The sequence below is a fragment of the Sus scrofa genome, chromosome 1 (genome assembly GCF_054392235.1).
Source record: "Sus scrofa isolate SSC_HxYL_T2T_F1_AM1 chromosome 1, Sscrofa_HxYL_maternal_Yorkshire_Landrace_v2.0, whole genome shotgun sequence".
Classification (NCBI taxonomy): Eukaryota; Metazoa; Chordata; class Mammalia; order Artiodactyla; family Suidae; genus Sus; species Sus scrofa.
The window spans coordinates 30,540,447-30,564,819 of record NC_139383.1 but is presented as its reverse complement, the minus strand read 5'-3'; the positions used below and the strand labels follow the sequence as shown (position 1 = coordinate 30,564,819).

The window sequence follows — 24,373 nt, the reverse complement described above, 5'->3', positions numbered from 1 at the left end:
CACTGATAGTCATGAGGAGCTAACTGTTTCATATAAGCACACACTTCAAAGTTACAGTGAAATGAAAAAGGAACTAAAGCAAGTTTTTATTTGTTTTGAAATACAACCCTCAATGAGGCATTGTTTGCATATTGAACTAAATGCATAAACAATGCCTTTGTGGGTTTAATTTGTGAAATGAGTGTAAGCCTTGATGAGCTGTGATGATTGCTATTTGGAAACAGAAAACTACTTCTAATTTTGCATATTCATCTGAGGATTGACATAAACTATGTAGACTCCTCCAAATTAGCTTAAAATTTGATATTTTTCTCAGCAAGGATTTAAATGACAGCATAAAAGTAATTGTTTTAAAAATTATATGTCATAGGCTATGAAGTTTTATGACAGAACACCCAAGAACTATATTTTAAACGTATTTATTTAAAATAAATAATACTGAGAACACAAATGAAATACTTTCAGTTGTTGGCAATGATTGTGTCCTCAGCCTATGTGGTAGCCCCTGTGTATTGCATGTGTGTTACGCTTCATTTTTAGTTTGAGGGTGTTTTCGAGCTAAGCATCAGAGTGATGTGTTCAAAATATATTAGCATTGTTTTAAGATAAGTAATGTAATATTAATATTGATAGAGTACTCCTATTATTGAACAGAAATATCTTTGAATTTTGTTTTGATACTAAAAGTAAAACTGTAAAGTCAAGACTTACTTTAAGAATAATTAGTACAATTTTAAAATTAAAGACAATATTATACTCACACATGACACTTGTGGTTTATTCTTATTGCCAGTTATAACTTGCCACTGAATTGACATCCAGCTTCTACAGGGAGTATTAGTAAAGAGGGTAGGTCACATGCTCTTGATTCCTGAAATTTGATAACCATGGTAAATGGATCTCCTTCATTCTGTCTTTGTAATAATCTTCTGAATTCTATACAACAAAAAAACCTATACTAAAGAATTGTTTAATATGTTTTTGATTTTAGCCAGCATATATAACATGCTATAAAGAATCAATCTAAAAAAGTTAGAATAAAAGGAAGCATGATAAGTTTGAGTCTTGGCATTTATGTTGTTTCTTGTTAAGTTGCATATTTTTATAAAAATATATTTAGAGTTCCTGTTAAAATTTGTTATCCACAGGCACAACACACACACATTATATGCTCAGTAACTTCAGTGTAAGAAAGGTTTAGAGACCTGTATTCTACTTCCCTTTTCCCAATAATAAATGAGCAAATAACTTAAACACTCTACAACTAGTGTTTTGCAGCTACAGAATGAAAAGTCTGGGCTAGATTACAACCAAACCTACTTATAGGATTATAAAATCAGTTATTCTATGACAGTTATCTTACTGTTACTGAAAAAAGAGTAAATTTTTTTTTAAAAATTGATTTTTATTGAAGTATAGTTGATTACAATGTTGTGTTAGTTTCATATGTATAGCAAAGTGATTCAGTTATACATATATATATTCTTTTTCATATTTTTTATTAGGGTTTATTACAGAATATTGAATAGTGTTCCCTATGTTATACAGTAGGACCATTTTGTTTAGGAAAATAAATTTTTTATCTGAAGTTTTTAGGTGAGTTGCTGACAAGGGTGGAGTAAGCAGGTCAGAGAAATAGTGGAATTCTGTCCTTCAACTGTTTCATCGTTACTTCATAAGGATGAGTGATATATTTAAAAAAGGCAAGATTCCTAAAATTCTAATCCCGGATATACTTTGATGACCTTTGCCTTATTTTTTTGTTCGACACAGTCATTCAAAATAGTGTGAACACTTTTAAAAGCTATTTATTTATAGGTAGCCTATGTGGATAAAATATGATTAGAAAACAAATTAAACACACATGAGAAAGAAGAAAGGTAGGATGGGGCTTAAATCATGGAGGGTCAAGGCTAATACTAAAGACAAACAGCTGCAGCCTATACTTTGCCAAGGATGAATCCTAAATGTGTTTCTAAACTTTTTAGCAGTTAGTCAACAGGATAAACTTGATTAGTTACACAATTCTCAGGGTCATCAAAATATAAGCAGCCTATAATTCTGAAGATACTAACACTCCCTTGTCTTCATAATAAGGACAGTGTGTACTGCCATGTACTAAGTTTCAACGACAGCCTCCAAAGTAGATGTAATAACTCTTTCCACTGGCTTATCCTCACTATTAAGATTTCTGACAAAAAAAAAAAAAAAAAAAAAAGGGAGTTCCCTTCATGGCGCAGTGGTTAACGAATCCGACTAGGAACCATGAGGTTGCAGGTTTGATCCCTGCCCTTGCTCAGTGGGGTAACTATCCGGTGTTGCCGTGAGCTGTGGTGTGGGTCGCAGACGTGGCTCGGATCATGTGTTGCTGTGGCTCTGGCGTAGGCTGGCAACTACAGCTCTGATTGGACCCCTAGCCTGGGAACCTCCCCTATGCCACAGGAGCGGCCCAAGAAATGGCAAAAAGAAAAAAAAAAAAAAAGATTTCTTACCTCTTTTTTTTTTTAATTATAGCTGACCAATTAATGCAAAGATATACTTCAATGAGGCCTAGGCAATATATGGAGGCTCAAAGAGTATTGTGTGTGTATATATATATATATGTTATTATTGATTTATTCAGCAAATTTGTGTAGAGTGCCCACTATGTGTAAGATTCTTCATTAAGCACTATAGAGGATTCAAAGCTGAATAATATGTAGTCTGTCCACAACATGTTTTCAGTAATCATGCTGAGTAAATTATCATCCACATCTGAAATACATACAATATGGAAGATGTTCCCAAGAAAAAGCCAACATTACCCATGGCTGAGTGGCTGAGAGTGAAGCAAACAATGTTGCAAAGAGAGGATGAGACCAGGGATTGGAGGCTCTGGAATGCCAGCAAAAATTGTTTTTGTTTGTTTTCCTTCCCAAAATTAAAGGAGTGATGGGAGCAGAACTACGTTGTACAGTGAATAATCTGATAGGAGAAGTGGGAAATGGCCTTAGAAATAGCAAAACCAATGATATGGCTATATAAATATTCTGTGTGATTGTAAATGAAGCCAGATTAAGTTAGTGTTATAAAAAAAATACAGAGGGGAGAAAGCCAAGCTTATGGGAGAAGTGGAAACTATAGGACTAAGCAAGTAATTGGATGAACAGGGCTAAGGAGGAAAAGGACTCATTGCTACCTCCAGGTGGCTGGGAGAACACTGGCGCCATTACTATAGAGAAGGGGGTACAGGGAGAGGAGTATCTTGTTTGGGGGGGAGGTTGAAAGGGAGAGACAATGGCTTCTGTTTTTGTTGTATTGAATTACACACTTTGTCAGGCATAAATAGTCTTCCCCATCTAAGGCCAGGTACAAATGCTGCCTTCTTGGTTCCCTTAGCTGGAAGCAAACTCTCTGCTCTGAACTAAAATAGCCTGGTTGTCAATGTTTCTCTTAAGGAGCTTGACATTTTCTCTCTCGTGTAATAACTATTTTTAAATGCCCTATTTTCTGCTCTAGACTGAAATTCTGGAGGACAGGGACCATGCATGGTTCATCTCTGTCCCTCCTTACATTGAGTGAGCATACTAAGAGAAGATGCTGGAGAACATCCTCATTTTAGTGGCCAGAGGGGGTCCAAGGGAAGGATAAAGTACAAGTGATCAGAGAGGAGAAGGGACCTATGGCCAGAGCAGATCCACAGAAGCCAAGCTCTAGAGGAGGAAGTTCCAAAAGGAGCTTGTCAGTTGGGCCATTCACCAAAGAACAGTCTGTGAAGAAGAAGACTGAGAAAAGGACTTGGAAGTGAAAGAAGAGAGTTTTAGCCATTTGATATCCTAGGATGAAAACTAAGCAATGCCGCCAGACTTTTGAATTTCTCTGGACCGATTTCCTGGGTGGCTTTTTTCCTGGCACTTAGGAAATTTTTTTTTTTTTTTTTTAAAAACATAGGGCCATTTTGGGAAAAATTTAAGTGTTTATTGTTTTTGTTTTTGTTTTTTTTTCCTCATTCAAAATTAAAACACCCTCTTTACTGGCTCCCATGGGGACAAAGCGTCAATTCTTCTAAGTTTCTTGAAGGGTAATGAGAAGGCAATTTAGAGGGGCACTGCGGCTGGATGAGTTCATTTAGTTCAGCACAATAATAATTACAGCATATTATGTCCCCAGCACTATGTGAGGCACTGAGAAAGGCAATCATCCTAAATCCTTCCTCTTGTGCCTTTTCTATCCCTGACTTCCCTCATCTATGGATGTAAAGCTTCCTGTCTCAGTGGGTTGTTCTCACCTCCTGAGCCACGTGCCCCAATCTCTCTGTTTTCTGAACCTGTACACTGCTTTGGAAGTTCTATCATGAAGCCAGGATGGTTTATCACAGATCTTGTACTATAGGACACATGCAGAATACTTTATCTATGCTAATGTGGAATATTAAAACATAGGATGCAAAAGAGGGAATCAGTTTGGGCTTAGAGGGTACATCAAATTGCCCGAAGGGGATCCTATAAAGGTTGGGTGAAAACACACGAATTAAACACACAGAAGGAGGGCCCCCATCACAGTGAGTATTCTCTGCTCTATTGCAATCAGGTTGTCAAATGGAGTGTTTGTTCATCCTTCATTTAAGCATCTAATTTAAGTTTTTAGTAACAATTTATCAAATGCTAGATGCAAGGCTCAGCAGTTTAAGGAGCTGGTATTATCACTGCTGTGGCTTTGGTTACAGCTGTGGTGCAGTTTCGATCCCTGGCCTGAGAACTTGCTGCAGGCTGTGGGTGTGGCCAAACAAAAAAAAAATTAAAAATAAAAGACAGAATTTTTTTCTTTTTAGCCACCTTTAGCATAGGGACGTTCCCAGGCTAGGGGCGGAACTGGGGCTGCAGTTGCCGGCCTACACCACAGTCATAGCAACACCAGAGCAGAGCTGTGACTGCAACCTATACCACAGCTCACAGCAATTCCAGATCCTTAACCCACTGAGCAAAGCCAGGGATCAAACTCACATCCTCATGGATACTAGACGGGTTCTAAACATGCTGAGCTACAAGGGAAACTCCCCCAAAATTAAAAAAAAAAAAAAGAATATTATTTAAAAAAATAAAATACATAGACATTTGGTTCCTCTTGGAGGTTTTTAACCCTATACTTTAGAGAAAGAAAAACTCATCTTGGTCTAATGGATTGGCAGAGAAGAGCCTGGGGGGCGGGAGGTGCTGATGGTGACAGAAGCGGTGAATGTGGAAATGGGCCTGGGGAGGCAGCCATGATAGAAAACTGGAAGAATAGAGGAGGAGACACTGCCAAAGCAAAATAAAGTTGTCCTCTTGACTTGTGGCCTGTGAAAGGTAAGAAAGGGAGGCTAAGAATGAATTCAAGTGTTGAAGGTCAATGAAGGTGGTGCCACTGACAAAATTGATTCAAAAAGAGGAGCTGGTGGGAGAGGATGGGTTGATGCCTTTAGCTTAGGGTGTGTTCCACTTGAGATGCCAACAGGACCTGCAGCTGAGACTGTCCAAATTTCTGAATAGGAGATAAGTTTCCTTAAATCGCCCGTGTAGAGGTGAAAGAAGGGATTATAGAATGAACGAAATTGTAAAAGGAGATGTATAGCCAAGAAAGAGAAGAAAACCCATGTCTAGGTCTATTTTTTGAGTGTAATGAAGAGAAAAGAGGAAACTCTGTAGGAACTAGAGCAGTAAGCAGCAAGAGGATAATGCAAGTCAAATCATGGAGCTTAGGAGAAGGCTGCTGTCACTGTCACAAAATACTTCCTGGAAATCCAGGATGATGAAGACTAGGAAATGACCATTAGAAGACCATTGATGATCTTAAAGAGAGCAGTCTCAGTAAAGGGATGTGGGCAGAAGTCAGATTTCTAGGATTTACTAGGTTGATGAGTAGATGTACCGAGTCCTGGCCACTATTTCTGAGAGGGTTGGTGGAAGAATAAAGAAATTAGATGAACAGAAAAGTCATTTTAATGGGTGTTGGGGGGCAGTGCTGAGAGTATATGCCTAAAACTAGAAAATATTAAATAAATAGTTTCTAAAGTGCTCTAAAATATAATGGAAGGAATAGACCCTGCAAAGCTCTCATATAGTTTTCAGTAATGTAATAGTTTCACTCAAAAATCTTCAGTTTAAATGGATTTCCGCAATTTACCAATCTGCCTAACTTTTAGATTTTCTAAAATAAATGGATACTGGAATTAACCATGCCTTTACTTGCATTACTTTAAAATTGTCAAATCAATTTATTTATCATCCATAAAACTTATTTGCCCTTCCACCAATCATTGACTTCTGTATTTGAGAACTTTCAAATTATAATCAGTGGGCATTTTTCATAGTTACCTATTATAAGGCATTATGATAAAGTTGTATAAGAAAAGAGATTAATTTGACATTTCCTATTTTGAAATGTACTTACAAGCCAGTGGAATCGAAAGGACAACTAAGTGATTTTGTTCCTATTTCGACTACTATTATCATTGAAAACTGTGCTTTTCAAGTACTGGAGGAGAAATCAGGATTGTTATTTTACGTACGCTAAAAGAAATGCCATGTGAGGTAAAAATAGAGAAAAAAATTACACTTCTAAGTTTGTTAGAATATGAAAGTAGCATGAGTTGGTGGGAATTTGCAGGGAAGCCAAAACATAATGCCACATGAGGAAAAAAAAAAAGTAGGATTCATTCCACTATGCTAATGAGACCACACCTAGGATACCTCTAATGAAAATGAACATCTAGGAAATTGGAAATAGTTCAGAGACGAGCAATAAGAATGATTAAGGGCTTGGAGAGACTGAACTGAAACAAGATTAAAAGGCCTTACGTTTGTTTAACGTGGCGAGCAGATGACTAAAAGTGGGCATGATATCTGTTTATAAACATCTGAAGGCTGGGTGTAAACATGAAAGATAGAGTAGAATTGCACAATATGGGACTAAAAGGATTTGACTTGAGGAAAAAATTTCAAGAGAGAATTGAAAAGTAAATATGATGAAACTGTCTCCCAGAGAGTGTGCATTTCCTTTTCTTTAGCGACTCAGCCAAGAATGAGGAAGTTTAGCAGAGAACCCGGCAGAAGAGAATGACCCAACAGGTCCCCTGCAGATCTGATTTCCTCACTTTTACAAACCAGTAGAAAACCTTTTTCAGCTTGATCTGTTTGCTCAAAACTCCTCAGAAAGTGTGTTTATTTATAGATTTTAGAAAACCAGCAGCATGGTACTTTAGATTCCTGGGCAATCATGTTTTATCTTCATGTGTTCTGTCATTGGCAGAATAGTAGAGAAAAACTGGTTAAACCTAGTTCATATTGAAAGTTCACTCTCTCAAGGCTTAGAGCATTTGGCTTAGAATTTACTAGGAAACAACTGAATGACTTTATTTTTTAAGAATTGTGGATACTTCCAGCTGGACTGTAAAGGTACCAAGAGGGAGTAACTTAAGAGGTCTATTTTCAGATCATTTCTATAAATTTCGAAACTTTTGTCTTCTTTTTTGGTGAATGCAGTGTTGAAACCAAATAGGACCCTGTACGGCACTGCGGGATATAAACCCTTTCAGTGTCCTCTGTTTCCAGTTTGTAGGAAAGAGTCTTCCTTCAGCCTCTTAAGACTTTTCCTAAGTTCCAAAGGGCAGACTCCAACAATTAGTTACTAATTGGGGAAGTAAGGGAAAGCAGAAACAAAGGAGGAACAATCAAGAAATAAGAGTGCGGTGATGAAAACAAGGTCTTGGTTCTTCCTGAAGGAGTATACATAACAACACCTTTCAGTTCTTCTACAGAAACTAAGCGCCTCCCCCCGCCCCACCTCCCCCAGTGGAAGATGGGAATTTCAGGCTGAGCACCTGTTACCTCATCACTGACCAATCAGAAGACTGGTCACACACCCAGTAGCCCTCACCCCCAAATTTGCCTATAAAAATCCCCCCCAAAACCCCTTCAAGAAACTGGAAATTTTTGAACACGAGCCTTCTCCTTTCTTGGCCCCACAATAAACCTTTCTCTACTCCAGTCTCCAAGGTTTCGGTTTGTTTGGCTTCACTGTGCAACAGCACACGAACTTGGTTTGGTAACAGTGTCTTATTCCATTTTTTAGCCTCAAGTTTGTTCTTACTAAAGTGATGGAATGGTTCCTTTAAGGTTCCTTTAAAATCAATTAAAATAAAAATTAAGTTTTAGATGATGAGCTCATAGAGGGCTTTGCTTGTTTGACTTAGCATAAAACCAATGCCAAAATAGTGCCATGCACAGTTTAAAAATAAACAAATAGTAGATGGTAACTGCAGGAGCATCCTGCCCCAGAAGGCATGGTTAAAGGAATTGTTAGCAAGAGAATCTTTTATTTCCACTGATTTTCATTACAAAGTCACATTTTTTTCTTCCCCCACAACAAATGTCCTTTCTCAGATGAAGTTGAACATTTATAGATATTCTGATGGCCTAATTCATATCCTGGAGGACCTGCTAGTGTTTCTGAATCACTGCTAGAATTTTCTAGCAACTTTTGGACTTCAGAATTTTCCTCCTTACCTGTCCTTTTAGGCTCTTTGAACTTCTCTCTATTGATCTGCTTTTTCCTCTAGTTCTCATTGGTAGAGCACTGCTGCAGTACCAGACTGAGCCAATAGATGCTGCCACTTCATGGTGTTAACAGTTGGAAAGTTTCTTTTTCGGTGACTAGGTCCTAAAACTCAGTGTTTGTTGGGGCTGGGGGGTGGGGGTGAAGAGTAATGACTAACTGCTATTGTCTCTCCTGAGAGTAATTTGTTTTCTAATTGTGGGCTTAGGAATGGTTTGACTTTTACCACAAATAAGGTAGTAAGAAAAATAATACCAATTAATTTTAAAAAGACATTTCAGTTTCAGATACTTCAAGTATATTTTAGGCAAAGAAATCAATCATTGACTAATAATATAATTTTAAATTTCATAAAAAAGAGGTTTGAACTCAACATTTCTCTACAGTAATGGAAAAGGAATAGCTGAAAGTAAGTTTTGGAGAGCCCAAGGGACATGAGAAATGTAATTCTCTAAACCAGTGTTTTTCAGACTGGTGTGTGAGACAGTTTTACGTGGGACAGGATACATAATTTTTATTTCCATAAAAAAGATTCATTTGCAAGGCCATTTCTACTTACGGCAAGTTATATTGGTTTGCCATTTATGCTGATGATAAAAGTTTCCTTTATCAGATAAACTTATTTAATGAAAGTAGCTTAAAGAAAAATATTAAGTCAATAATACGACCGATGACGTGGCAACAATTACAAAAGTGGTATTCAGTAGAAAAGCTGAAATAATGCCTTGTTTAAATAAGCAATATATTTTTGCCTATACAACCTTAAAATTCTTACATTTTTTATGCTTGACTTATTTCAAAGTAGACTGAAAATGTGACAGTTTACCTCACTCCTAGTGGAATCCAAATGTTTATTTAAGACTATGTAGATGGATCTGAAAGCAGTGGTAAGAAGTTGAATAACTAATATTGTGATGCAATTCTGATGTTTTCTTGGATAACTTCTGTGCATATATTCTTATGTAGATGTATAAAAATTATGTAGGAGCAAAGGAACTTGAAAGCAAGATCAGTATTGCTGAAAATATGATTTTAGAAGGGAGTAAAGAAACATACACAAAGATTATACTTGTGTGAACACTTTGCTGTACTAAAGTATAAATTTTTATTTGGTCCAAATTATGCATCATCTCACCTGTATTTAGAGGGCAAACTAAAACAAAATGTTTCATACCAAAATGAAATTGAAAAATCTGTGGCCTTATGAGGGAAATATTATATTCAGCATTGTACTTAATTTTACATAATTATTGTAGCCACTGAGCATTCCTAGACAATGAATGATTCACAAAACATTTAAATTGCACATTTTGTCTGTAAGATATGAACTGTACTAAAAATAATTACTATTTTTCTTACTGCTACCTCAAATAATAGTAGCATCACAGTGGCAAAGAGTGGTCTTTGGGGTGTGAATCTTAGGTCTGCCTGGTCTGCCGTTTACTAGTAAATTGCTAAAATTTCTGAGCCCTTATTTTTCTCACCTGTAAAATGGAGAAAGTAAGATCTGCCAAGTTAATTAAATCTGCCCGTTGGTATTTCTCTCTTAAGTATATATTAACTGGCATCTTCTTCAGGCCAGAATGGGATCTAGATCATGCTCCAAATCCTCTTTGCGTCATACCCGCAGCCAGAAACCTTTTTACCTTGAGACCAGAAAAGGAAACATTAAGCCTGGCAATGCCTAAGCCCTCCAAAATAAATCTGCAGGAAAGAACGCCCAGTGAGTGATGAGAGCAGCAATAAGCACGTTTATCAGTTTAAATTTACAACCTCACCTTTTCCATTGCCTGTTAAAAACTGTAGCTAATGCCCCCACTAATTAAAAAATAAGTGGAAACCACAAATATTCAACATTTGTTTTTGCTTTTGAACTTAGTGTTCATGGCATTTGCATAAGACTAAGATGAAGTAGAGGGTGAAAATTTTTTTCTGAATTTTGTGCAGAATATCCAGTTGATAATATATTAAAACTAAATTTTCTTTGGGAGTAATTTCTACCAGTTAACTTGTAATCGCTCAGGTTACATTTAAGGCAGTGTGAGGTGGGTTGCTTGTTGAATGATATAGGCTTTGTGTTTCGAGATCACTGGGTTTATTTCTGGGAATATTTCTTAGGTTTCTTCTGGCCTCAGTTTATCTTTTATACAGGATTAAATAATCATCATAGAGTATGGTACATGAACTCACAGGTACCATAAGTGACGAGTGTAATGACTGGCACTCAATACGTTCTCAATGAATTAAAATATTTATAATCAGTGTGACAACTAAAGACGATGTTCTTGTGTTAGACAATAGGTTTTACGAAGAGGGATTAAACGGATGCAAACTTTATGTACTGTTTATTGTCTACTTCGCTGAGGTCTCTGGTTGTAATAGCCACATGTGAGCATATAGAATATGAAATCCTACGTGGGTGCATAATGCATGCGCAGAAGGCTTACGCATGAAATGTCACTTCAGCAATGTGCCTGGGGAAGCTCTGACGCTGCCTTGGAAGTCGCTCGTCGCAGCCTGACCTTTGGGCGTCTGGGAGGGATGCCTATACCTGCGCCCGGTGCTGGAAGGGGCCCAGGCCCTTCCCAGCACAGCTTCTCCCCAGGCTGCATACTGGTGCCTCACATGCAGCTTAACCGAAAAGGGTATTTCCTCCCTTCAGAGAAAGCTCCCTAGTCTGGCGCGGGGTGCTTTTTACTTTACGTTGTTGCAAGTAGAAGTTCCTTCAGTCTCCTCCCCTGGGGTAAGTGGAAAGGAGTCCAGCAGCGGTGGACACCCGGCGATCGGATAGCAACGGAGTTAGAGACAACTTGGGGGCTGCCGGGCAGAAGCAGGTGGGGACAGACAGCGGTTCCCTGGTCTGGGGAGGGGAGTGCGGCCGCGAGTCCCTCCCCTCCGCCCGGAGGTGGCAGCGGCCGGCGCCAGGCCAGTGGGGGCGGGGTGGGGGCGGCGCGGAGGGCGCGGAGATTACCGCGGCGCCACCGGGGACGCTCAGGGTCCCGAGCGGTCCCCACGCGGGACCGCAAACGATGACAACAGGCAGTCGTCCGAGGTCGAATAAACGGGAGTCGCTTCCCCGCGCACCGCCGCCCCCCACTGCCTGTCTCGGGGGGTGGGGTGGGGGCCCCGGCGGCCTCCAGTGGCCGCGGGCTCCGGCAGCGGCGTCCCCCGCCCCCACCCCGCGCGCAAGTGCGAGGCTGCCCGCCGCGCGGCGCACGCTCCGCCGCTCCCCGCTTCCGCGCAAAACTTCTAGCCTGGCCTCGTGAAGTTGTCGCTCCTCTTTCGGAGCGGGAAAGAGCTTGGGGAAAAGCTGGGCCCTGGCAACCGCGGTGGCTGGGCGCGCGCTCTCTTTTTCTTTTCTTCTTCTTTTTTTCTCCTGTCGTCGATCAGGAGTTTTGGCTCCTCTCCTTTCCTCCTCCCCCTCGCAGCCGGCTTCTCCCCCCGCCCCGTCTCTCCCCCACTGGTGTACGCTATTTGTTGTGGGGGGGCGGGGTGGCCGAAGGGGATGTCCTCTTTTCACCAGAGCCACAGCGCTAAGGGGAAACTTCGACCCTGGAAGGAACGAGAATAAATATCTAAATACCGAGGCAGGGATCCGCTGCTGGGGCAGACATCTGAACTTCGGGATCCGGAGGCGATCCAGGAGGCAAGAGGTGAGTGCCTCTTCCTACCTCTGTCCCGGGGCCCAGGTTTGAGGTATCTTGCAGATTCTCCCGGGAAAGCGCGTGCACAGCGGGAAGGTGTGTGGGCGCCAGCGAACCGGTGGTCGCTTGGTGGCGGAGAGCCGCCTGCCCCAGGGCCTGGGCGGCTCGGAGTGCAAAGGGTGCGTTCTGCCCAGGAGGATGCCCTGACGCCCCGAGGCCCCTGGCCTCGTCTTTCTGCCCCTCGCGGAGCCCCCGCGGAACAGGGTGCACCACTCTATACCTGCACTCGGTTCCCGCCTCTGCGAGGCGGGAGCCCCTGGGTCTCCCTTGCATCCTTCTTGTGGCATTATTTTGCGACGACCCCCTAGATAAGCCAGACGCAAGTATGCTGACCCGGATCCCATGGAGGGCCCCAGGCGCCTGGGGTTTTCACGGTGTTGGGTGCGTGTGTACGTTTCCTGCTTGTGTTCTAATCTCGAGGCACCAGCCGGGCTGTTCAACTGCGGCTGTCCCACTTTAATAGTTTTTATGTGGCGTGGACCGAATGTCTCCCGCAGTTTGCCAAGGTCCGTGAAATGAGAGGCCCCTTTTTCAGAGGACTCGCGTTCATTGGCCCGGGACGCGGATGCCGCGGAGGGATTATAACTTCTCTAAACGGAGGGACCGGGCCGGGGGGAGGCAGATTTTCTCTTTCCAATGCCTGCTGCGTCTGGGGTGGTTGTGGGACTTGAAACGGTTCGCGGCTTTAGTGTCGTTTAGAGAGATTTGGAAGTAGATCGTTTGTGTGCTTATTTTCTTTTTCGCAGCACAGCAGCCAGAACTTTCGTTTAGTAGCACTTTCGAGATGTTTCATTGTTTTGCAAACATTATTCAGAGCAGCTTGGAGCTGTTAGGGAATTTGGGGACCAAGTGCCGCGGCAGAGCGGTGGCGAAACCAGGGAGCGCAGTGTAATTTTTGTCATACCTTCTCTATCTGGGGTGGCTGCGTCCCCCGTTCACCACCACCTCTCTTTCCCCTTCCTTTGAAAACTAATAGGGTTTGTGCTTTGGGTGAGTGTATGTAGGAGGGTGTCGTTTGGAGACGATCTTTTCTCTCCTTGCCGCGGGCTTCTGTCCCCTGTACTGCCCAGCGGCCAAAGAGTCATTCATGAATCCTACTTCCAGGGCGGTGGAGGAAGGTGCTGGTCCCTCAGCCCTTTCTGCCAAGGTGCAGAATAGCGACGGGGCGTGTGTTTTGGTTTCAGAGCAGTTCCACGTGGAGCACCTCCGTGTGCGTGTGTGTTGTGTACTTGATCTGTGAGGAGGTAACAGGAGTCTCGTGTTCAAACCCAGTGGGCCGTTGGCCATTAATTTGCTTCCCTGGCTGTCATTCCAGACACTTCCAAAATCTGATACCTAAGAGAACCAACAGGTTAGGTTTCACATTAAGAGCTCATACTTAACAGTTTTCTTTCTCCCTTACCCCTTTTGGCTTGGCACCCTGGGATCAACGTAATTGATGGAGCGAAACATATCTTCTCCAATATGCATTTTGTTTCTCTTCTTATCCGCGGCCACTTTTTGCACTCTCGGGCGTCTGTCAGTTTCAGTGCGCGCTCCTGAGGGACTTAGGTGGGAGTCATAGGAGCGTTTAAGGACCGCGGGGCTCAGCTTCTATAGCTCTTGGAATTTGATTTACGCGTAGGTGACAGTACTGAAAACTGAGGATGGTTTTTTGCCAGTTGGGTTGTTTTGGGTTTTATTTTAAAAACCTCTTCAGGACTAGGATTCTGCTTGATAACCTTTCCCGGATAGAATTAGGTTTTAAGCAGAAACGGTCCCTTTTATTTTTTTTTTTTCTTTTTAAATATTTGTGGTCAGTCGCTAGCTAAGAACCAAAAAACCACGAAAGAGAGCGGGGAGAGATTCCTAAAACAAAATATTTGATCCATAGTAGGGTGTGTTATAACACTATCCTGAGAAGTAGATAGCAGTGATAAGAAGAGGCAAACTATTTTGTGTGGAGCTAGACTGCCAGAATCTGATTTTTATGGCAACAGTACCAAATGCAGATAGAACTATATTCATTTTTGCTGTTATTATAAACCATAAAAATAGTTTGTTCCACCTCATTAAAGGTTGTAAGCCAGTCAGAGTTAAACCATTTTTTTAGAAGTGACTGTACAAGACAGTTAAAACCTCTGACAGTTGCAGCTTTGGAAGTAATATAATTAGATTATTTGAAAGCTGTTTTTTTTCCTTCTGATTATTAGGGCTATCTCCTTGTCTTTCATAATAAGTAAATGTCTAAAATCAATAGATTTTTCAAAAGCCAGTTTTCCTTTGCCAGTTACCTGAGAGTAGTATGCTTTACCCTTTTAAAGCCACCATAATAGAGGTTGCTTCACAGTTATAATTGAAATAAAAGGATATACTTGATTATTCATTTATTATGAATAAGTATTTTACTAGATGTTAGACACTTCCTTTTTCCTTTACAGAGTGAAAAATTTTACACATGTACATATTTAGAGAATATTTATTTTAAGTAATATGTTCAAGTTAAAAATTGTTTGAACCCTAAGATTTGTATAAAAAGAAATTTTTATTAAAACAATCATTATTCTTATTAAGAAATACAGATGCTGCATTCTGGAGGATTTATAGAAGCCAGTTGTCTTTGCATAAAAGTTTCTCTTTGGGGGAGGAGACTGGCAGCTTAGTAGTTTGTCATTTTGCTGTAATTTATTTTTCCTTTTAAGAAACCTCTGAGTTAAACAAAAGAAAAATAAGACCTCCATTTCTTAGACTTTCTTTTTTATTTATATTATGGATTTGAGGTGTAAATAAATTTTACATAGCCACGGGAAATAGAGTGTCCAGTTTCATGTTTTCAATCTCTGTTGCAAGCTCTAAATGACTGATGCCATGTCTAAAAATAGATTTATGTGGCTTGGTTTTTCATTTTTAAAAACTTTGTGCAGCAAAATTAAGTTATCCTGAAGTTTTAGAAAAGTAGATAAAACATCACTATTGTTATAAGAAGCCAGAATGTTGGAAAGTTCACATTCTAACTCTCAAATAATAAAAATTACACTTATTTCACCCTGTGGAAGCTCACTTTTTTTTTATACAGAATTCAAGAAGAGGGGTGATAATCCTTTTCAAGACTTAGTGAAATGTTAAGTAATTTAAGAATGCAAGTATTTATTATATTTTTCATTATCTTTTCTTTTTCTGTTGGGTAAATGCAGGAACACTGAACATTCAGTAAAAACAGGCCCCCCTTTATAAGAAGTTTATTCACCATAGTTCTGTATTGCAGCTGCTGGTCATATTTCACCGAGCTGTTAAAGCACTTAAAACCTAAAATTAGGTACTGTCTGGTTGTAAATATTTCAGATCACTCATCTAAGAAACAAACAGAAGAGTGTGTTATCAAAAGTAGATGTACCGAATCCTCTCATTGAAGAGCTGAACAGACCATCTATGAAACACCTTATTTTTGTTTTCAGTGAGAATATAATCATGACAGTTTCTTTTTCAAGTGGATATTATTCTTACATATTCTAAACTCTCCTGCGTGTCTCCCTGTAGAATCTCTTAAACTAATTGTATTCAGAAATTACCACTGGGGGATTTTATTACAACAGTTACTGGGTGAGTGCAATCAACACCGGGGAGGAATAGGATGACTTTGCAGAGTACCTGCCCCTCTCATGAATTTTTCCCTATGGTCTAAGAAGTGGCATGCTCTTTCGGGCCCTTGCTGTAGCAGTGTGTGGGATGCAGTGGTGTATTTAATTGCAGTATGTGTGAGACTGCGTTTTGCAGTTCGATGTGTTTTACCGTGAGGGACACCGAAGAGAATAGTCATTAAATTATACGTGGAGCTGAAAATTATACGTGGAGCTGAACTTGGCTTCACTTAGTTTGAACTTGAGTGGAAGAAAATAAACAAGAATCCCATATTCTGAAGCAGTGTAAGCAACTCTGATTACTTTTAAGAGGTTTGAAGACTTTGTAAACATTCCTGTCACCTAATATTGCTTGTAGCTCTGCACATGAGGATAGGCCTTGGTGATTCGCCATTTTCCTCTTGAAGTTTGTGATTCTTAGCGTGTCCCATCCATGTTTCTACTAGTCCAGTGGTACTGAAAATAAATACCACTACCCTGAGTCCCCTAACTCCTTCTCCCTCTTCCTGAAGAAAAGATGAAACAGATGAATTTAAAAATAGAAACCATTTGGAGTTATCAAAACCACATTTATATGGTGGTTTAAAACAGTTTCAGAAAGTGTACCTCTGCGTCTCACTGTAACCTTTTCTGTCATTGAAAGGTGCTAATTGATCTTAGGGCACTGACATAATAGTATAGTTTGATATTCGATACTTTCAGCAGTGGTCTGGCCCTTTTCTCACCCTGAGATTTCGGTGCATGGCTGATGAAGAGTAACACCATGTTAAAATGTCCGGAATTCTAATTTTTGTCCCCCATGTGAAATGTTTTAATAGAACAACTCATATGTTTAAAAAACTTTTATGTGTGTACAGTAGGTAAACTTTTATGTAGATCTGGGTCATGAGAGAAAGAACCATATTATCCTGTTAGGGGTTTTAAATATCTTTTCATAGGTATTTTTTTTTTTTTAGATTGAAATTTTTAGGCAAAATCTGATTGCTCTGAACACATTTGAATGTGTTCAACGTGACCTTGCTTTAAAGCAATATAGACTAGCCATCTTGAAATCTCATATCCAAAGTATATGTTCTTAAGTATATTCAGATCTTAAAGTATATTTTAAAATAAAACTTGTCAGTTCAGTTTTTGTGTATTGGTGACCTTTCTGTCCGTGTAATTAATCATTATTTTCATTGTCAGTCATCATCATCATCATATCATAGCTGACATTTACCTACGATTTAACTTTTTGCAAAACACTTGAAGGTGTTTATGTGGATTCGACAGTTTTACTCTTCTCAACTGTGCCATCAGTTAGGCACTTTTATTATTCTCATTTTATGGATGAGAAGACAGAATCATACAGTAGAGCGGAGCCAGGATCTCAGCTCTGCAGCCTGAACCCAGATCCCTTGTCCTTAAACGTTGCGTTAGGTAGTTGCTCCCACCAGTCATCCAGGAGTTCCTTTTAGGTGGCACCAAACAAACATTTTATTTTGATAGTGTTAGTTATATGTGTGTTGCCAAGGATTTTAGGAAAATACATGAAATTTCATATTAAACTTATAATTTCCTGGATAATGTTGTTTATTTTAAGGCAAGACCAGAAAAGGATTGAAGCAGGAAAAAAATTTAAAGCACCTATTTAAAGAAGCATATTAAGTAACAGTGAACAAGTGCTTGGCTAAAATAGCCAAAATCATGAAGGTGGATGGCAAATGACTACATTTGGAGACACTGGTATTCTAGAATGTTTCCCAGGTGTCAAGAACGTATGTCCAGACCTTCTAAATATTCCACTTCCCTGTAGAATTGTGCTTTGCTTTTCAGGCCTCATCCTTTAGAATGATGTTATCCATTTTACAGTTTTTGTCCTGTTGTTTTAAGATTGAATGCTGGTTGATCTGCATGCTCATATTGAGCCAACTAATGAGGACTGTGTGATGACTCTAGGCAAGTTTAAATTTTAATGAACTCATCTTTCAGAAATACTTTCAACTTACTTTGCATTTTTAAGGCTTTCTTAGGTGAGCATGTTAGTTTTGCTGCTGCTAATCGGTTTTATGACTTTAATGCATTTTTCACTGAAGCAGTGGTTTTCACTTGGATTTACATATTTAGCAACTGATCCCTTTGTCCAAGAGAAGGCTGACACTATGCCCACTAGAGAAACATCCACTGCCTTCTTCAGTGACACAGGACATGGGTGGCCTGCGAATCACTCACCAATGCTGTCCTCTGACCATTGGCGCCTCCATCTATCTCTGTAAGGGTTATCCAGATTGCCAAAAACCAGTCTTCTAACAAAAGGGGTTAATTTTGGGTATCTGCTAAAGTATGTTAGTGTGTCATCTGCTAAAACCCAAAACAGAAAAATAAACAACCCTCAAATATCCTCCAGTATAATTCCTTAGCAGAAGGGGTGTCGGTTTACCCTAGGGTAACCTGAATATTCTTATTAACTAATCTGCAACTTTATTTTAGTTCAGTTCTGAGAAAAATAAAAAGTCACAATGTTTCCCACATAGAATTGCAGATTTGAATAAGGCACATAGGATTTGTACCTGCAAAGGTTTGTTTTATGAGAGCATCTTTTTTTCCTTTAAAGACTGTGAAGAAACATCAGCAGTGGCGTAAATTGACTTGACCTTAGATTTCCAGGTAAATCATTGCTCCTGTTTCTGTTATTCTTTCCTCCTTCCTTTTTAAAATGAAAGGGACATTTCTTATGAAAGGCTCCAATTAAATCATAAAAATTTGCATTCATATACCATTAAGTTTAATTCTACTCACAAAAGCAATAGCATTAAATTTGAAATTCAATCCTTAATCAAGTAGGTGCACGACATACTGGGAAGGCTTATTCTCCGCAAGGTCATGTACGCAATTCACAAGCCTCTGCATATCCCCAGCAGAGGGATCTATTCATTGCATTTCACCTCTGACTCCAAACTCCCTCATGTTAGAAGATTTGAAAAGACCTGAGTGTTCCAACAAAGAGATTGACTTTTTCTAACTTCAGGTGTCCGTATATTGAAAGCAATGATGATTTGGAGAGTCCACAGGTCTCTGAATTAGGTAATTCTTTTCACTTAAAATGTTCTATTTTAATGCAAATATGGCTTTACATATGATGATGAATCAAGTAATGCTAGCTAAATTTAATCAAAGGTGGGTGAGGCATGTTCAAATTTCCTTTTGCCGATTTTCAGTAATCTCCAGTTGTGCTTCTAGTAGGTAACTTACAAATGCAGATCACAGTGAGTAGGTCAAGAACATCGGTGCTATTGAAATTTTGTGCATGAACTTCAGATATTAAGATGACGCTACTGTTTCGTTTTTTGTAGTTGACCCGAGAAGACAATTTAGATCTGTTTTGTCTTCTCAGTTATCAACTTGAGTTTTTAAAAACTTCATTCAGGAAAATACCTAGCAAAGTTCTGGGCACATGGTACATGCTTATTAAATGCATTTTCATTAGCAGCATTGCAGAAGAGGTACCAAAAATGTAGCGAAACGAGTAGAAATTTTCCACTTTGGAAAATTTTGAAGACTTTGGGACTTTCAGTCTGTTATTATGATGAGGTCTACTTTTTCTTGGCACACACCATTATGGTTAACCTGGTGAGTTAACCCTGGTAACCGAGTTCATAGGTTTAATCCTCAGATTATCATGTTAGCTTTAGGGGACACTTGTCCTACACACACTCTGTCATATTGTCTTTGTTGTAAAGTGTATGGTTGTGATATCTTGACTGTCTCTCCTGGGGGACCACTGTGGTCTGTACAGGATCTGTTTCCATGACTCTCTTCCCATCCCGAGAATGTTCAACCATCTTTATTCACAATTTTTAGAAGGTCTCTCCTTGACTTAGAATTCTTAAAAAAAGATTTCCAGGAGTTCCTGTTGTGGCGCAGTGGAAATGAATCCAACTAGGAACCATGAGGTTGTGGGTTCGATCCCTGGCCTTGCTCAGTAGGTTAAGGATCTGGTGTTGCTGTGAGCTGTGGTGTAAGTTGCAGGCGCGGCTCAGATCCCGAATTGCTGTGGCTCTGGTGTAGGCCAGTGGCTACAGTCTGATTAGACCCCTAGCCTGGGAACCTCCACATGCCACAGGCGTGGCCCTAAAAAGACAAAAAAAAAAAAAAAAAAATTTCTCTGCTGCTCATAGGACGAATTCCAAAACTCTTAGCAAGACCTACAGGGCCTTTCATGCTGAGGACTTTGCTCAAGTTTCCCCTCTCACCTCTCACCGGCCATTCACAAGAAATCTCTTCTCCGGCTCTATGGAAAAGTGCAGTCCTCAAATACACCCTAGTCATTTCCACTTCATTTCTCTCTCACTCTCTCTCCTTTTTTTTTTTTTCTTTTTAGGGGCACACCTGCGGCACATGGAGGTTCCCAGGCTAGGGGTTGAATCGGAGCTGCAGCTGCCGGCCTACACCACAGCCACGGCACCAGATTGGAGTCGAATCTGCAACCTACACTGCAGCTTGAGGCAACGCCAGATCCTTAACCTGTTGAGCAAGGCCAGGGATCGAAATCATATCCTCACAGAGACTACGTTGTGTCCTTAACCTGCTGAGCCATACTGGGAACTCCTCCGCTTAATTGCTGAGTCATAGTGGGAACCCCCCCACTTAATTCCTTGGTGCAGGTGGTTTTTTCTACTGGAAGAGATCTTTTCCCTCCTCCAAAACTCCCTCTTTTGCTTCTTTTTCAAGATGCACAATGGTACCTCCTCTGATCACCAGAGGCTGAGTTGGATGTTTCTTTTCTCTTTATTCCCCAAACACCCAGTTTCCATCTTGAGCTCAGCACTTGCCACATTGAAATGGAGTAGGTTATGTGAGTTTAAATCCTGCTGTAGGTGGAGAATATACTGAGGCTGTGACCAGTGTTTGCCATTCTATATTTCCAGTAGATAGGGGACAGTGAATTCCTATTGAGAGAAGGAAATGGGGATGAAGGCAGGTGGCACTGGACAGTCTCTGCCATCAGTATTGGGAGCAGCAGGAACAGCTGTGACCATTACAAGTCAGGACAGCCTTAAGAGCAACCTTAGGGATTTTTGGTCTTAATCCAGTAGAACTGCATCTCTGAATCCAGGCCCAGCTTATGTGTGTGGGTGTGATGATATAGAGATGTATTTATTTTGCACATGCTCATTGGGATATCAGTAATCTAGTGGATAAGCCAAGGACACTGAAGATCTCTGGAGATGTGGGTATTTCTTGGTATTTGAAATCTGAGGGTCCCACTTCTTTTTGTAATACAATGGTCAAGTACAAAGGATATGGAGCTGGGCTGCTTGGGCTTCAACCCCAGCTCTGACACTAGTGACTCTGTAATGACGAGCATGTTACGTAAACTGGTTTTGCTTCAGTTTTCTCATGTGTAATAGGGAACACCCTTCATGGAGTTCATATGAGGATTCAACAAATATATATAAAACATTTAGAATAGTGTCTGATATGAGTCCTAGACATTATGGATATGATTGTGTTCCTTCCATTGGAGTATCTTTCCAAAACATTCCAGAGACACTTAGAGCTGAAAGTCCTTTTTGGGGTCATAGACTGGGGGCCTTAATATGAGTCCCCAGGGGTCCAAATACAAATTTAATACTCTGGGGTGATCTTGGCAAATCTGAGGCTGTATTTGGAGCCAAAAGAGAAGACATTAGAAAACTCAGTTTGGGTCATTTACATTGGACAGCATTTCTTTTACCAAATACTTTCACATATAGTAATCTAGATCTTTAAAGCCTTGTGTCTGTGCAGCTCCTCAACTACTCTAAGCGCCTATAAAAACATTTGATTGTGGTACTCTTGTTATAGAGCCAGTATTTGCTTTCCCCATTGCTTTTTTTCAGCCTGAAGGCACCAATTATAAGAGCTTGTATAATTCTCAGTCGGCCGTGATCTTGTACTCAGTGTAAACTTTTTAAAAGATAACATTAAAGATAGCTATATAGTACAGGGAACTGTGTCCAGTCTCTTGGGATAGACCAAGATGGAAGATAATATAAGAAAGGGCATGTATATATGTATATGTGTGACTGGGTCACTTTGCTGTACAGCAGGACTTGGCACAACACTGTAAATGAACTAACTTTAATAAAAAGAAAAAACATAGTTATGACTCTTATCGTTGCAGAGACAGTAGGAGGTCATTAGCATCTCTGTTTCCAGACTGGATCATTTGATCCTTGGATTCAAATGTGACAGTATGGCAGAGTAGGGCTGAGGAAGGAGGGGAAGTCACTGCTTCCCTGGAAGTACTGCCAGGTGCATTTGTATATACTAAAAGAAAAAAAAAAAAAAAAAGATCCTACTACTGTTCCTGGGCCTGAATCCCTCGGTGTATTTAAACCAGTACTTCTTAAAGTCTGATCATTGATATTTTGAGCCGGATAATTTGTTGTGGAGGTGTCTGTGTAGCCACCCTCTGCATTGCAGGGTGTTGTGCGGTTTCCTTAGTCTCTACCCACTAGATGCCAGTAGCACCCTCCCCCTAGTATAACAGCATTTCCAGACATTTGGTCTCTGGAAGCAAAATTGCCTCCTGCTGAGAACCCACAGCCAAAGTCGATCTTAAGATTACTTGATACATTATGTCAAAATCTTCCTAGGCATCTTGCATGAGAGGATTGTTCTACTTTCAGTCAAGTGTGGACAGCCTTCATACCTTCCTCCTAAGTTTATCTTTTTTTTTTTTTTTTTTTTTCCTTTTATGCTAGGGCTGCTTCCGCGGCATATGGAGGTTCCCAGGCTAGGGGTCTAATTGGAGCTGTAGCCACTGGCCTACACCAGAGCCACAGCAACACAGGATTCGAGCCGCCTCTGCGACCTACTCCACAGCTCAGGGCAACGCCGGATCCTTAACCCACTCAGCAAGGCCAGGGATCAAACCCGCAACCTCATGGTTTCTAGTCAGATTCGTTAACCACTGCGCCATGACGGGAACTCCCCTTCCTCCTAAGTTTAAACACAACTATCAAACCACTCTTACTGGTCTGTGTTGATAGATAAGTTTTATAAGGAGGGGTTGTACAGATAACTTTATACAGATTAACTATCATCAGCATATTTTCCTTTTCTGGACACAATATATGAGTAGGAGGAGCAGAATACTTAGGAAAGTAGGTTGGAAGTATATATTTATTTGAATCACCTATGTGATTTTTTAAAAGTTATTCTATTTTAAAAGTTATTCTTACTGTTCCTTGTTAATAGCTATGTTTGATTCATTTTTAATAATGACAGTTCCTTGTCTTTCCCATAAATATTTAGCAATAAGAACTTTTTTTACGTTTTTTAGTCTGTAGTGTCAAAAGTTAAAATATTATCTATAATCACATATTTAGCAATAAGAATTGTTTTTACTTTTTTTAGTCTGTGCTGTCAAAGTATTATCTATAATCACATCTGCTGAAGATTAGAATACTTTATCAGTTAAGTCATTTGCTCATTTGTAATGAGAACGTTTCAAACGAAGTGTGTCTTAGCTTTCAGTTTGTGCCACGATTTCAGGATCTTGAGTTTGATAATATTGGTACAGTCTGAAGAATGTAAAAGTGAACCTATTGTGTGTAAAGACTCCTTTGATGACTTATGGGATCCCCAGCTTATGTTCTCATTCTATAGGTTTAATCTTGACATTCACCTTTTGTCTATGAATTGATACGCAGTTGACTGTAAGTAGATGTGACTTGTCTGAGTACTACATCTGCCCTTGGCCTAGTTTAGGTGTGTATGAAAGATGTTTCGAAAATTAGTGAGAAGAACAAAACGGGAACATAAAACACTAACAAGTGTGAGGGGATAATTTTGTCTACACGAGTTTTGCGTTGAATGTGAAAATTATTTTGAAGTATGAAACAATATTATAAATACATGATTAGACTGATAGTCCTATGAGGTCTAAACAGTATAGAATTTTTTTTTTTTATCTCACTAGTGATTATAAGGATACTTGAAATTCCACACATATGTATTGTCTAATTTAGTGACTTGACTTTAATTGTATTAAGCAGGTAATCATGTTACCTGGAAGCAGTCAGACAGACCCAGGGATTTCACATCATTTACTAATTGATGCTCAGGCAGGCAGGGCAGAGGGACTTGAAAACAACCCCCCCCCACCCCCCATCCCCCGTCTGTCTATCTGTCTCTGTCTTTCCTTTAATTTGTGCTTTAGTTTTTGAAATATATTCTTAAGGGGGAAAAGTGGCTATGAATATGTGAGTAACCAAAAATATCTTTCTGTTTTCTAAGAAGACGACATCTTTGCAGCTACTTGTTGGCAGAGAGATGAAGTGGGTGCTGGGTAACCCAGTGACAGAGGAAGGCCCTTCCAGGGGGGTTAGGTGGGAGTTATAAGTCAAGGACTTAAATTATGAGTTTTCAGAGAGTAGAGGAGAGTTTTTTGCTCCACGCATTGACATGAAGTCCAAAGAAGGCATAGCAAGCCTTGAGTCCATCCAGGCACTT

General features: G+C 40.0%; 1 protein-coding gene across 42 annotated transcripts in view; it reads left to right on the top strand.

Moving 5' to 3' along the window:
- EYA4 (EYA transcriptional coactivator and phosphatase 4) overlaps positions 1-24,373 on the top strand; it is a 314,555-nt gene that overhangs the window by 30,970 nt on the left and 259,212 nt on the right. For 13 of the 42 annotated variants that reach the window (XR_014803299.1, XM_084955935.1, XM_084955900.1 and 10 more), the window contains exon 1: positions 11,812-12,224. The exons of 6 other annotated variants lie outside the window; for them this stretch is intronic. The gene's annotated coding sequence lies outside the window, so the exon portion shown is untranslated. Of the gene's footprint in view, positions 1-11,030; positions 11,406-11,564; positions 11,624-11,811; positions 12,225-24,373 lie in introns of those variants that run through there. 23 more of the 42 variants (XM_084955961.1, XM_084955939.1, XM_084955870.1 and 20 more) reach the window with 5 other exon arrangements.